The 14,776-nt window shown below is 33.8% G+C and overlaps 3 non-coding genes across 3 annotated transcripts; all 3 read left to right on the forward strand.

Annotated features, from left to right (window-relative positions):
• Positions 1–4,080: 4,080 nt before the first annotated feature.
• LOC141311488 (5S ribosomal RNA) lies at positions 4,081–4,199 on the forward strand. The gene has a single exon (XR_012348953.1). It is a non-coding gene; the product is annotated as a 5S ribosomal RNA (ribosomal RNA).
• Positions 4,200–9,969: 5,770 nt separating this feature from the next.
• Positions 9,970–10,088, forward strand: LOC141295750 (5S ribosomal RNA). Its single transcript, XR_012341132.1, has one exon. It is a non-coding gene; the product is annotated as a 5S ribosomal RNA (ribosomal RNA).
• An 84-nt stretch (positions 10,089–10,172) lies between these two features.
• LOC141294790 (5S ribosomal RNA) lies at positions 10,173–10,291 on the forward strand. The gene has a single exon (XR_012340976.1). It is a non-coding gene; the product is annotated as a 5S ribosomal RNA (ribosomal RNA).
• Positions 10,292–14,776: the final 4,485 nt, after the last annotated feature.

The following is a 14,776-nucleotide window of genomic DNA, read 5'->3' on the forward strand; positions in this document are numbered from 1 at the left end:
ATTGTATCGCTGAATGCTAGAGGATTATCCAAATGTCAAAAGTTTGAAAGATTAATGTGTCTGACCAAAAAATGTGATGTGCTATGTTTACAAGAAACGAAATGGGAAGATAAAATAAGTGATGAAATTAGAAAATTATGGAACGGAGAAATATATAGTAACTGTGATATGGAAAGGAAGAGAGGGGTAGCTATTTTAATAAGAAAAGGAGTATTTGAAGAAGTAAATATAGATTATAAAGACACAAAGGGAAGAATAATAATTGTTAAATTTGTGTGTAATGGAAAAGAAATGAAAGTGTGTAATATACATGCACCAAATGATGAAAGAGATAAATTTAATTTTTACAGGGATATGAATGAGTTAATAGAAAAACATGACAACATTATGGTGTTAGGTGATTTTAACACTGTAATACAGAGAATTGATGTAGATGATTCAATGGGATTTAGAAGAGATAGAGGGAGGAATGAACTACATAACATAATGGAGAAATATAATATGGTGGATGTGTGGAGAGAGAGGAATGGTATGAAAAGAGAATATTCAAGAAGACAAATTGTTGACAGAGTTCTAAAGCAAAGTAGAATAGACTTATTTTTATGTAAGAAAAAGGAAGCATATTATGTCACTAAGGCGTCTTACAAAAATTATAGTGAGAGTGATCATGATTTTTTATGGATATTGATGAATTTTAATGAGGCTGATAAAGGACCAGGGGTGTGGATATTAAATGTAGAACTTCTAAAAAATGAAATATACAGAATGGAAATAGAAAGTATAATAATTAATAGTGTAAATGAGGAAATGTATGAAATGGAAAAAGGGTTTTGGTGGGACATTCTAAAAAAAAGAATAAAAAAATTCTCAATGGAATATTCAAAAAAATGGCAAAAAGTCAAAAAGATGAAAGAAAATAAGATCAAAAAAGAGTGGGATGAAGAAATGAGGAAAGTAAATGAGCATGATGAAAATATTGATAAGATAATAGAATTACAGGAAGAATTAAAGAAAATAGAAGAAGAGAAGTGTAAAGGAGCAATAATAAGAAGTAGGGCGAAAGACATTGTAGAAGGAGAAAGAAGTACGAAATATTTTTATGAATTAGAAAAAACAAGACAGAGAGCAGATATAATAAAAAGTATTAAAACAGAAGATGCAAGGATTGTAGAAGATAAAACAGGAATTTTGGAAGAAGTCAGAGAATTCTATAAGCATTTATTTACCAAAAATGAGATAGTTTTAGAAGATGAGGAATTTGTATTAAGTAAAATACAGGTTAAAGTTAATGAGGGAGACAAAGAAATGTGTGAGAGTGAGATTACGGAATTAGAAATAGGAACTGCAATTGATCAACTGAAAAATGGTAAAAGTCCAGGAATAGATGGATTAACAGCTGAATTTTATAAGGTTTTTAAAGATGTGTTATGTCCAATTTTAAATGAAATATTTATAGATAATTTTAAAAAAGGGAATTTAACGAATAGTATGAAGAAAGGTATGGTGAAAATAATTTACAAGAAAAAAGGTGATAAGAGAGACCTGAAAAACTACAGACCACTAAGCATGTTGAATACAGATTATAAAATATTAGCCAAAATTTTAGCCAATCGATTGAAAATAGTAGTACCAAATATAATTACTACAAATCAAGCATATGCTGTTCTAAAAAGAGATATTACTGATGTCATTAACAATATAAGAGATATGATATGGTACATGAAGGAGGAGAAAGAAACAGGATATATAATAAGTGTGGATTTAGAAAAGGCTTTTGATAGAGTTGAACACAAATACTTGATACATGTGATGGAGAGATTTGGTTTTGGGGAGAATTTTTTAAAATGGATAAAATGTTTATATACAGATATAAGTAGTTGTGTAAAAGTGAATGGTTTTTTAACTAAAGATTTTAAAATAACGAGATCAATCAGACAAGGTTGTCCTATGTCAGCATTATTATACACTTTAGTATCTGAAGCTTTAGGACTGGCAGTAGACCAGGAAAAGAACATAAAAGGAATACGCATAAAAGGAGAAGAATCAGAACAAAAAATATTTCAATATGCAGATGACACGACATTGTTTGTAAAAGATATTAAAAGTATGGATAAAGCAATGGAAGTTTTAGAAAGATATTGTAAAGGAACAGGGGCAAAAGTTAATAAAGAAAAAACTACATACATGAAAATTGGATTACCGAATGATCTGCTGAATAAAATGCAATTTAAGGAAGAAAAGAAGAGTATGAAAATTTTAGGTATAAGGGTTGGAGAAAATGAAAATGAAATAAGAGAAGTGGTATGGGAGGAGGTTTTAAAAGGAATGGAGAAGAGATTAAATTTCTGGAAATTAAGAGGATTATTTTTAAAAGGGAAGGTTTTAGTTATTAATTCTTTGTTTTTATCAAAAATGTGGTATGTATTGGGTTCTGTGAGTTTGCCTATATGGGTGTATAAAAAAATCAAATCTATTGTTTTAAACTTTTTATGGGAGGGGAAACCATCGAAAATTGCTTATGACACTCTAATTGGAAAGGTGGAGGAAGGAGGGTTGGGACTAATAGATCCATTAATAAGAATGAAAAGTATAAGAATAAAAACTGTTAATAAATACTGGAAACATGGGAAATATGCGTGGAAGGGTGTAATGAACTATTTTTTAAATAAATGTGGAAAAATGGGAGATGATGTTTTATGGATGAAGCTAAAAGAAAACATGATGAACGGAATACCAGAGTTTTATAAAGAGGTTGTAAAAGCATGGGGTGATTTTAGAAAGCATGTTGTTTGTACGTCTTTTACCAGGGAAGAGATTTTAAGACAACCATTGTTTTTAAATAATCAAATTAAAAAGGGAAATGATACCATTTTTTATAAAAAATGGTTTTATGCGGGGATAAAGCAAATAAAAGATATTTTGTATGAAGTGATACCTGGTTTTGTACCGGTGCAAGTAATAAGAGACGCAATTGTAGAAAATTATGACAATGAAACTAAAACAGTCTTAGAAAAACAATACAAACAAATGAAAGAAGTAATACCGGAAGAATGGATAAATATTATAGAAGGTACAGAAGAAACAAAAGGTAATGATGGAATGATGATTGATTTTAAAAGTAATGACAAACAGCATGCTTTTAAAGATGGTATTTTAAAGATGTTTTATTCTTGTTTATGTGAAGATGTTTTTATCACACCAAAAGCAGAAGGATATTGGCAAAGATTGTACCCAAGTATGGAAACTAAGAAAATATGGAAAAATCTAAGAGCTTGGTGGAAAAGTCCAATTTTAGAAAACTTTGATTATATTTTAAGACATAATTGTTTATTAAGTGAAATGAGACTGTGTAAATTTGGAATGGCAAGTGATGCAATATGCAAGGTATGTAATAGGGAAGATGAAGGATTGATACATATTTTTTTTAAATGCACAGGGTTAAAATGTTTTATAAAAAAATTAAAAGAAATGACAAGTAAATTGGGAGTAGAACAAAGATGTATTGATGAAGAATGGGAAACAATGTTTTTATTTGGTTCTAAAGGTAATTTTAAGAATGTGTGTTTTTTAAATTTGATATTAACCATTGCTAGATTTGTAATTTGGAGCAGAAGGAATTTTGTCAAACAAAAGAAAACAAAAATACCTGTGTGCAAACTTTTTAAGGTGAAGATGTGTTTTATTTTAAATGTTTTGTTTGATTACTGTAATATGAATGAAGAGAAAGATGTTTTTGTCAAAATTTTTGTAAATGATAACCCATTTATTGAAATGACATGGTTTCGATTTAATGTATTGTTGCCAGAATGTGATTCAGACTGTTTTTAAAATGTATTAACATGTTTTAAATAAATAAATAAATTAAAGAAAAAAAAAAAAAAAAAAAAAAAAAAAAAAAAGAGCGCCCGATCTCGTCTGATCTCGGAAGCTAAGCAGCGCCGGGCCTGGTTAGTACTTGGATGGGAGACCGCCTGGGAATACCAGGTGCTGTAAGCTTTTGCCTTTTCTTCACTATTTATATAACATGCTGGCTTTTACGGAGGCTGATCTTTAAATAGCCCACTTTTTGGAGCAGCCCTCGCTTACGGCCATACCGCGCTGAGAGCGCCCGATCTCGTCTGATCTCGGAAGCTAAGCAGCGTCGGGCCGGGTTAGTTCTTGGATGGGAGACCGCCTGGGAATACCAGGTGCTGTAAGCTTTTGCCTTTTCTTCACTACTTATATAATATGCTGGCTTTTACGGAGGCTGATCTTTAAATAGCCCACTTTTTGGAGCAGCCCTCGCTTACGGCCATACCCCCACCTGAGGCGCTAGAGAGCAACAGGAAGTGGTTGGCAGCAGTTGGGAGAGGAAGGCTCTCCTCCATTTTGTGTTTAATTTTTGTTTGTTTTGTGAGTTGTAATACGTTAAGTTAGTTTTTTGTGTTTTTTGTCAACTTTTAAACCACCTAACAGCAGCATTCTTGCTGTCTGGAGGGTGGTTAGTTCCTTTTTTTTTTTTTTTTTTTTTTTTTAATGGATGGATTAATTTCTATGAATATGGATTTGGCACGAGAGAAAAGGCAGCAAACAGAAAATGGACTGGATAAAAGACAACGAGAAAAGGATTACCCTAAAAAGGAGCAGAAACGGATTTACGCTAAAGAAGCAACCGTAGTGATTGATCTGACTGAAGTGCAGGATGGGAAAGCAGAGGACATTATTCAAGCACTGACAGACAAGATGGACGTGACGACTATACTTGCGGTAAGACCAAAAATGATGAGAGAATATGAAATAACATTGGAGAAAGAAGAAGATATTGAGAAACTAGCAGATGGATTGATGATAAAAGGAAAGACATGTGAAATTAAAAAGTTGAATAATAAAGAATTTGTTGTCTCTTTCATGCATCTGCCCGCTTACCTGGAGGACGACGTGGTTCTACAAAAGCTGGAGGGATGGGGGTAACTCCCATCTCCCAGATCAAACGGAGATTTTATCCGGGCACCCGCATCGAGGATGGAACGAGATTTGTGAGAGTGCGATTCCCAAAAGAGGTGGCTTCTCTGCCCTATAGCACGAGAATGGAGACAGAAGAGGGGCCTCAGCATTTTAGGGTGATACACAGCCAGCAGGTGAGAACCTGTAGGCTGTGTATGAGCCCTGAACACCTGATGAAGGACTGCCCAGACTTCAAATGTTTCAAGTGCGAGGAGAGGGGCCACTTTGCATGGGACTGTAATGCAGTGAGGTGCCCGGACTGCAGGCTCGTACTAAATAAGTGCGAGTGCTGGTTCGGAGACCAGCAGGAGGATGACCAGGAGAGCGGGCAGATGCATGAGGGAGACAATGAAGAGGAGCCACGCGAGGACACGGGAGGAACACAAAGAGAGGGTATTGCAGGCACGGACATTGACGATGAAAGCGAAAGGACTGGAGTAATGCAGGACAACGACGAAACAGAGACACTGATGGAGACGACGGAGGATTTACAAACAGAATTGGAAGAGTCAGAGGAGCAGGTCAACGAGGAAGGGAGAGTGGACAGAGACAGCGAAAACATTGATGATGGCGGCACCATGGGAATATCAAATAAAAGAAGAAGAAGAACTAAGGTAACACCAAATCTAGAGAAAGCCAAAAGGAAAGTTTTAAAACAAACATGTGAGGAGAAACAGGACAGTGGAGATACTGGAAAGGAAGGGGAGGCCATGAGCTGACAAAATGGGGACTTTATGGCTTTTAGTTTATTTTATGGTGTTGAAAATTGTGACTTTTAATGCTAGAGGACTAATGAATGGTTTTAAATTTGAAAAGATGAAGGAACTGTGTAAAAATGAGGACGTGATTTTATTGCAAGAGACAAACTGGAAAGAGAATCGTATGGAGGATTTTAAAAAAAGATGGGAAGGGGAATTACTCTTTAATAACGGAGAAGGAAAAATTGGAGGAGGAATGGCGATTTTAATAAGAAAAGACAGAGGTATCAAGACAAAGCATTTGTATAGTGATAAAAAAGGAAAATGTATGGTTGTAGAAATGGTGATGGAGGAAGAAAATTTTATTTTAGGGAACGTGCATGCTCCGAATGAAGAAAAAGAAAAGAAAATGTATTTTAATGTTTTAGCCGATGTAATTGAAAAATGGGGGAAGGTGGTGATCGCAGGGGATTTTAACACAGTTTTTAGCAAAATGGATATGGCAAACGGGATGGTTTTTAAAACGGATGGGGGCAGAAAAGAACTAAAGTCGTTGATGGAAGAGAAAAATATGATTGATGTGTGGAGGGAAAGAAACGAGAAAAAGAAGGAATTTTCAAGAAGACAGTTGGTGGGGAATTTTATGTGCCAAACCAGAATAGATTATTTCTTAAGTAATAGAAATCTGGAATGTTTTATTGACAGAATAGTTTATAAAGACACAACCTTAAGCGATCACAAAATGGTTTTAATGGTGATGGATTTTAAAAGAGAAACGAAGGGACCTGGAGTGTGGATCTTAAACACTGATGTTTTAAAAAATGAAAGTTTTAAAAAAGAGATTGAAAATATATTAGATGAGAGGAAAAAAGATCTGATGTATATGGAAGACAAAAGGCAATGGTGGGAAAACGTAAAGTATCAGATAAAGAAATATTCAATAAACTACTGTAATTTGTTACAAAAGGTTAAAAGAACTAAGGAGAAAGAAGTAAGGAGAACATTAAAAGAGGAGTTAAATAAAAATGAAGTAAATGTACAAAAAGTAATTCAATTTGAAAATACATTGGGAAAAATAGAAGAGGAGAAATGCAAAGGGGCGATGTTAAGAAGTAAAGCAAAATACATGGTGGAAGGAGAAAAATGTAACAGATTCTTTTTTAATCTTGAGAAAAGCAGGGGGAAAGCGGAAATAATTAAAGAACTTAAAAGTAAGGATGGGAAAGTGGTGTCAGATACAGAGGGGATTTTAAAAGAAGTGAAAACATATTATGAGGAATTGTTTAAGTCAGAGGGAGGAGATGAGGAAAAACGGAAGATTTTATTACAACAAATAGCAAGGAAAGTTGGTGAGGAGGATAAAAAGGATTGTGAAAGCGAAATAACAACAGAAGAAATTAAACAAGCCATAAATCAATTAAGAGTGAAGAAAAGCCCTGGAATAGATGGTATTGGAAGCGAGCTTTACAAAGTTTTTAAAGAAAAGGTAGTTGGGATTTTAAATGAAATTTATGAAGAAGTGTTCAAAAAAGAAAGAGTAAACCCAAAAATGGGGCTAGGATTAATGAAAATAATATACAAGAAAAAGGGAGACAAAAATGAACTGAAGAATTTTAGACCCATTACAATGTTAAACACTGATTTAAAAATTTTAGCAAAGGTCTTAGCGAATAGGTTAAAAAAAGTCATGCCAAATATAATAGAAACCAACCAAGCATATGGAGTAAAGGGGAGGGATATAGCAGACGTTACAAGCAGCATAAGAGATATAGTGGGTTATATAAAAGAAAAAGAAAGGAGCGCATACATTATAAGTATGGACTTTGAAAAGGCGTTCGACAGAGTTGAACATGGGTTTTTATTTGCGATTTTAAAAGAATTTGGTTTTGGAGATAATTTTATAAAATGGATCTCAATTTTATACAGGGATATTTTAACAAAAGTAAAATGCAATGGATTTTTAACTCAACCTTTTAAAGTTTCAAGATCTATAAGACAAGGGTGTCCATTGTCAGCACAGTTGTACTCTTTGGTGGCAGAACCTTTAGGGCTTTTAATAAACAGAGAAAAAAGAATAAATGGAATAAAAATGGAAGAGGGAAAAGAGTTAACAAACATATTTCAATACGCTGATGACACGACAGTTGTGGTTGAAAATATAGAAAGTGTTAAAAGAGTGATAGAGAAAACAACATTTTATTGTGAGGGTTCAGGTGCAAAAATAAATGAAGAAAAAACTGTATATATGAAGTTTGGAAGGGCCGAGATTTTAACGGGGCTTTTTAGGTTTAAGGAGGTCCAAGAAATGAAGATTTTAGGAGCAATATTAGCAAGGAATGAAAAGGAGGCAATTGACAATATGTGGGAAGAGACGGTAGGAGGGATGGAAAGAAGACTTATTTTTTGGAGAAACAGATCTTTAAGTTTGAAAGGGAAAATTTTAATTGTAAATATGTTAATGTTATCCAAAATGTGGTACAATTTACATGTCATGCCATTGCCAGACTGGGTTTTGAAGAGAATAAAGAAAAGTGTTTTAGAATTTCTATGGGACAAAAAGCCTCCAAGAATTGCATATTTTACATTGATAGGGAAACCAGAAGAGGGAGGAATGGGGTTGGTCGACGTAGAGCAAAAAATGAAAAGCATGAGGGTAAAAGTGGTAAGGAAATATTTGGATGACACGAACAATGCAGAGTGGAAGAAAATGATGAGCTTCTATTTAAACAAATGTGGGAATTTTAATTTAGGGGAAGACATTTTATGGATGAAGCTGAAGAATTGGATGATGGAGGGGATCCCACAGTTTTATAAAGAGGTTTTAAATGCTTGGAGGCTTTTTTTAACAGAGGTGGATTTTAATCCAGAGGGGAGGGAAAGGATTTTAAATCAACCTCTGTTTTTAAATGGAAAAGTAAAGATACAAGAGCGTGACCTCTATTTTAAGAAATGGTTGCAAGTGGGGATTGTGAAGGTAAGGGATGTTTTATGGGAATATAAAGAGGGATTTTTACCACTTCAAGTGATTATAGATGCGATGGAGGAGGGGAAGGAGGATTTTAATGTAATGTTTTTAAAAAGACAATACGAAGAGGTAAAAAAAGCAATCCCTGGAGAATGGCTGGATGATCTTAACAAGAGGGAAGAAAAGGAGAACAAAATGAATGTGTTTTTAAAATGTAAAGACAAGTTGGTGAATTTTAATTTGGGTACTGTTAAAATGTTTTATGGTTTTTTTATGAAAAGAATTTTTAAAAAACCTGTTGCCAATCAATTCTGGATAAGGCATTTTAAGGAAATTGAAGAAAAAGATATCTGGAAGCTTATGGCATGGAAATGGTTGGATGTAGACCTAGAATGTTTTGATTATTTTATTAGACAAAATGTGATTTTTACGGAAATGAGATTGTGTGCTATGCAGAAAGAAACAAATGCTCAATGCAAAGTTTGTAAAACAGAAGATGAGGGAATTTTACATTTGTTTTTATTCTGTAAGGAGTTGATCCCATTTTTTAACGAATTTAAGAAACTAATCAAAGATTTAAGAGGTAATGAAGAGGATTTTAATTGGAGTAGAATGTTTATGTTGGGAATAGCAGAGAATAAACCAAACAAGAAACTCATTAATTTGTTTTTAATTGTGGCAAAAAAAGCTATATGGAAAAGAAGGAATATAGCGAAAAACAGAGATTTTGTTTTAAACCTTTGGTTTCTTTTTAAATGGATGGCAGAAGATCATGTCAAAATGCTGTACAGTTATTTTAAATCAGAAAATATTATGGGAGATTTTTATGAAATTTTCACAAAAGATGTCATATGTATTTTAAAAAATATGCACTTTTACATGCCATGGGAAGATGAACTTTTGTTGGTTTAGCTTTTAGGCTTTTATTTGTTGTTATGATTGGGTTAAAAAGATGCTTGTGTCATGTAATATTTATGAATGTTTCCCCAGCAACAATGCCAAATACTCGGAAATTGGTGATAACGGTTTTGTTGTGTATTGGGTTCTTCCTCAGTAGTAATGAAAATGTATTATTGATTTGTGTATTCAATGTGTATTCAAATATATAATGATTTTTGTACAATAAAAAATAAAAAAAAAAAGAGCGCCCGATCTCGTCTGATCTCGGAAGCTAAGCAGCGTCGGGCCGGGTTAGTTCTTGGATGGGAGACCGCCTGGGAATACCAGGTGCTGTAAGCTTTTGCCTTTTCTTCACTATTTATATAATATGCTGGCTTTTACGGAGGCTGATCTTTAAATAGCCCACTTTTTGGAGCAGCCCTCGCTTACGGCCATACCGCGCTGAGAGCGCCCGATCTCGTCTGATCTCGGAAGCTAAGCAGCGCCGGGCCTGGTTAGTACTTGGATGGGAGACCGCCTGGGAATACCAGGTGCTGTAAGCTTTTGCCTTTTCTTCACTATTTATATAATATGCTGGCTTTTACGGAGGCTGATCTTTAAATAGCCCACTTTTTGGAGCAGCCCTCGCTTACGGCTATACCACGCTGAGAGCGCCCGATCTCGTCTGATCTCGGAAGCTAAGCAGCGCCGGGCCTGGTTAGTACTTGGATGGGAGACCGCCTGGGAATACCAGGTGCTGTAAGCTTTTGCCTTTTCTTCACTATTTATATAATATGCTGGCTTTTACGGAGGCTGATCTTTAAATAGCCCACTTTTTGGAGCAGCCCTCGCTTACGGCCATACCACTCTGAGTGCTTGGTACAGTCCAGTGACATCACAGGAAGTGTTGCAGTAGCAGTTGGTGGGAGAGGCCCACCATTTTGTTTAGTTTGTTAGTTTATTTTTTTGTCTTTATATTTTTTTCAGTTGGATTCCCCAGCAGTTAATGCTGCTAGGGGGAGTCATTTTTTTTTTGAGATTTCAAAAATGGATGGATTAACGGCAGCAGAAAAGGATATAGCAAGAGAAGCACATGGACAAGAGTTGGCAAAAGATAATGGATTTCGACGGAATATCAATAAGTTTGGTGGCAAAGCAAAAGAAGCAAAGTCATTTCTGAAGGAAGCTACAGTAATTGTTAATTTGATGGATCTAAGAGATGCAATGGCGGAGGACATTATACAGGCTGTGACAGAAAAGATTGGATTTGGAAAGCTGTTGGCGGTAAGACCAAGGCCAGATAGAGAATATGAACTGACTTTGGATGATGAAGCAATGTGTGATGAATTAATGGATGGGTTAATGATAAAAGACAAGATCTGTGAAATCAGGAAATTGCAGAATAGAGAATGCATTGTTTCGTTTATGCACTTACCAGCATATATGGACAATAAAGACATTTTATCAAAGTTGGAAAAATGGGGTGTAACCCCAACATCAGACATTAAACGACGGTACTATCCCGGCACAGACATAACGGATGGAACAAGATATCTAAGAGTCCGCTTTCCAAAAGAAGTGGTATCTCTGCCCTATAGTGCTAAGTTTGAGACAGCTGAAGGGGCACAATACTTCAGGATCATGCATGATAGGCAGATGAAAATCTGTAGGCTATGCATGGATCCTGGTCATATTTTCAAAGACTGTCCTAATTTGAAGTGTTATGAGTGTGAAGAGCAAGGGCATTATGCTCGTAACTGCAATGCTGTAAAGTGCCCAGACTGTAAACGTGCTTTGGTGAAGTGTGAGTGTTGGATGGAGGATGAAGGAGGAGAAGGAGAGGATAATCAATTAAAAGAGACTGAAACTTTGAGTGATGAAGGACATGTATGCAAGAAAACTCAGGACTCAAATGAAAAAGAAATAAATCAACCTGAAAGGATGGACAAGGAAGAACGTGATAACTTGATGGACAATGGGGATAATGAAGAGGAGCAACAAAAAGAAAAGGACAAAGATGGGCAAATGGGAAGTGATGAACAAACAACACTAGAGATAATGCAAACAACGACGGAGGAACAGGACAAAATGGAACAAGCACAAACGATTTTGGAAATAGAAGAGGATTTGGGAAAAGGAGACGAAGGAAACGAAGAATCTAAAGACATGGGAAAGGAAAGAATGCAGAGAAGAAGATCCATTAAGGTAACCCCTAATATAAAAATGGCTAAAAAGAAAAGACAGAAGAAAAGAAAAGAATTTGATGAAAACAGATTTGGGGTATTGATGACTATGGGAGAAGAAAATGAATGATGAATATAGTAAAGAACATTTTAATTATTAGTCTTTTAAGTATTGTATCATTAAATGTTAGAGGTTTACTGAATGTGGAAAAATTTGAAAAAGTGAAAGAATTAAGTAAAAAAACAGATGTAATTTTATTGCAAGAAACAAATTGGAAAAATGAAATGATGGAAAGTTTTGAAAGAAGATGGAAAGGGAAAATGTATTACAATAATGGAGATGGACGAAAAGGAAAAGGAGTTGCAGTTTTATTTAAAAGAAATATAGGGGATAATGTTAAAATTATATATTGTGATAAAGAAGGGAAATGTATTATTGTGAGAATGGTCTGGGGAGGAGAAGATGTTATTTTATGTAATGTACATGCTCCAAATGCAGAGGCTGAAAAGAAAATATTTTTTAATAATTTAAATGATTATATAGATACATGGGAAAAGGTTATAATAATGGTAGATTTTAATACAGTTTTGAGTAGAATGGATATAGCAAAAGACATGGTTTTTAAAAGAGATGGTGGAAGGGAAGAATTGCTTAAATTAATTGATAAAAATGATCTGATAGATATATGGCGAGAACGAAATGAAGGAATAAAAGATTTTTCAAGGCAACAATTGGTAAAAGAAAAAATGAAGCAAAGTAGAATAGATTTTATGCTGATTAAAATAAATATGAAAAGAAATATTGACAAGATATATTATAAGATGACTTCTCTTAGTGATCATAGTATGTTAATAGCTCATTTTAATGAAAACGGGGTGGAGAGGGGAAAGGGGATATGGTGTTTAAATAATGAACTTTTAAAAGATGAGAATTATAAATTGGCAGTGGAAACAATAATAAAAGATGAGAGAGGGAAAGGAATGTTTGAAGAAGATAAGAGAGTGTGGTGGGATAATATAAAATATGAAATAAAGAAGTATTCATTGAGTTATAGTAGATTGAAACAAAAGATTAAAAGAGGAGAAGAAGTTGCAGTTAGGAATTTTTTGAAAGAGGAATTACAAAAAGATAATGGTGATATAGAAAAGATTGTAATTTATGAAAACCGATTAAAAGAAATAGAAGAGGAGAAATGTAGAGGAGCTATGATAAGAAGCAGGTTAAAGAATGTGATGGAAGGAGAAAGGTGTACAAAATTCTTTTTTAATTTAGAGGAAAGTAGACAAAAGGCTGATACGATAAAGGAAGTTCTTAAAAAAGATGGGGAAAAAGTAAAAAGGACCAATGAGATTTTGCAAAGTGTAAGAGAATTTTATGCAGATTTATTTAAAAGTGAAGGGATAAAAGAAGATGAAAAGGAGTTTTTATTAAAGCAGGTTAAAACAAAAGTAGTTAAAGAAGATAAAGAAATGTGTGATAGAGATTTTTTAAAGGAGGAAATAGAGACAGCAATATTACAGTTAAACAATGGGAAAAGTCCGGGAGCAGATGGCTTGACTAGTGAATTTTATAAAGTTTTTAAGGATACGTTAATTCCTATTTTAAAGGAAGTATATGAGGAAATGTATGATAGAGGGCAAGCAAGTCAATTGATGAGAGTTGGAATGGTGAAGTTAATTTTTAAAAAAAGAGGTGACTCAGCGGATTTAAAGAACTATAGACCCATATCAATGTTAAATACAGATTTTAAAATTTTAGCAAAAATGTTGGCAAATCGATTAAAGAGGGTTCTACCAGGAATAATAACAACAAATCAAGCTTATTCAGTCATAGGAAGAGAAATTACAGATACAGTAAGTAATATAAGAGATAAAATAAGTTATATGATAGAAAATAACAAAGAGGGATACATGATTAGTTTAGATTTGGAAAAGGCATTTGATAGGGTAGAACATGATTATTTATTTGAACTTTTAGAGCGTTTTGGATTTGGAAATAATTTTATAAAATGGATTAGAGTTTTATACAAAGGAGCAATCAGTTTTATAAAATGTAATGGATTTTTAACTAATGTTTTTACTATAACAAGATCAATAAGACAAGGGTGTCCTTTATCTGCATTATTATATAGCATTGTAGCTGAACCTTTGGGATTAGTGGTTGGGGAAGATGAAAATATTAAAGGAATAGGTTTTGGAGGAGCAGAAAAAGAACAAAAAATATACCAATATGCTGATGACACAACCTTAATTTTAAAGGATATAGATAGCATCGAGAGAGCAATAAATAAAATACAACATTATTGTAATGGTTCAGGAGCAAAAATAAACATAGATAAGACTGTCATGATGAGAATAGGAACAGCAAAGATTTTACCACATTATTTTAGTTTTAAAGAAGAGACAGAAAATATGAAAATTTTGGGAATCAGAATTGGAAAAGATGAAAAGAAAACTAGAGATTTAATATGGGATGAGATTTTAGGAGGAATGGAGAGAAGATTAACTTTCTGGAGACAAAGAACTTTGAAATTAAGAGGGAAGATTTTGATTGTAAATGTTCTGATGCTTTCGAAAATGTGGTATGCATTAGAGGTTACTTCATTGCCGATGTGGGCTTACAAGAGACTGAAAAAGTGTATTTTGAATTTTATATGGGAGGGAAAACCAGCAAAGATTGCTTATGATACATTGATAGGACCATGTGAGGAGGGAGGTTTAGGTTTGTTAGATCCAAATATAAGAATGAAGAGTCTAAGGGTTAAAATTATGAAAAAATTTATGAATAAAGAAAATAGACAAGAATGGAAGAATGGTTTGACATATTTTTTAAATAGGTGTGGGGGTTTTAAAATGGGAAATCACATCTTATGGATGAAATTGAAAGAAAATATGTTAAATGATATACCAGAATTGTACAAAGAAGTTTTAAGAGCATGGAAAGAATTTTTATTGACAGTAGTGTACAAACCAGAAGGGATGGAGGAGCTTTTGAATCAACTGTTATTTTTAAATTCAAATATTGTATATGAAAATAAAGAAATATATTTTAAACAATGGATTAAAGC

This window comes from Garra rufa, chromosome 1, assembly GCF_049309525.1.
Source record: "Garra rufa chromosome 1, GarRuf1.0, whole genome shotgun sequence".
Taxonomy (NCBI): Eukaryota; Metazoa; Chordata; class Actinopteri; order Cypriniformes; family Cyprinidae; genus Garra; species Garra rufa.